Genomic DNA, 538 nt, shown 5'->3' on the forward strand with positions numbered 1-538 from the left:
TCTGTTACCTTCCTCTCAGTGGTGTAGTCTACGTGATATGCAGGTATACAGAGTATACCCACTAGGAAAGGTCAAGGATTTCAGTATACCCACTTCCAAAAACGCAAGGATAACGTTACGTAACGATGATTGTTTTGTGAGAGAACTTTCACACTTAACGTTCACAAATTCACCCCGTCTGTGTTGCGAGTCGCCTAGGAACAACTACAAAGTTCTCTGCACGAATTTGGAATTAACTAATGTGAATCACTAAAGTAGCTAGATATATGAAACGAAAGCAAATTTAAACTACACTCTTTCAGTGATTTGGTAAGCCCGCTCATGAAGCTATACTGCCACTTCCAGTGACGCTGCTGCAGATGTAAACGTTACAGAAACTACAGAAAATGAGCCAGATGGGGCTGATGCTTTACCCGTTAATGTTACAACAAAACCTATGGGGTTGTTGCTCTGGGACGCGTCACTCTGGGACGGACCTCTGGGACGGCCTCTGGGACGGGCGAGTCTAATGCTGGGAGGGAAAAAATGACAGTATACT

The 538-nt window shown here is 44.2% G+C and overlaps 1 long non-coding RNA gene across 1 annotated transcript in view; it reads left to right on the forward strand.

Annotated features, from left to right (window-relative positions):
• The window catches only part of LOC116056308, an 11,364-nt gene extending 11,054 nt beyond the window's left edge, over positions 1 to 310 (forward strand). The window contains exon 3 of the long non-coding RNA XR_004106543.2: positions 77 to 310. This is a non-coding gene — a long non-coding RNA (uncharacterized LOC116056308). The remainder of the gene's footprint in view (positions 1 to 76) is intronic.
• Positions 311 to 538: the final 228 nt, after the last annotated feature.

The sequence above is a fragment of the Sander lucioperca genome, chromosome 3 (assembly GCF_008315115.2).
Source record: "Sander lucioperca isolate FBNREF2018 chromosome 3, SLUC_FBN_1.2, whole genome shotgun sequence".
Taxonomy (NCBI): domain Eukaryota; kingdom Metazoa; phylum Chordata; class Actinopteri; order Perciformes; family Percidae; genus Sander; species Sander lucioperca.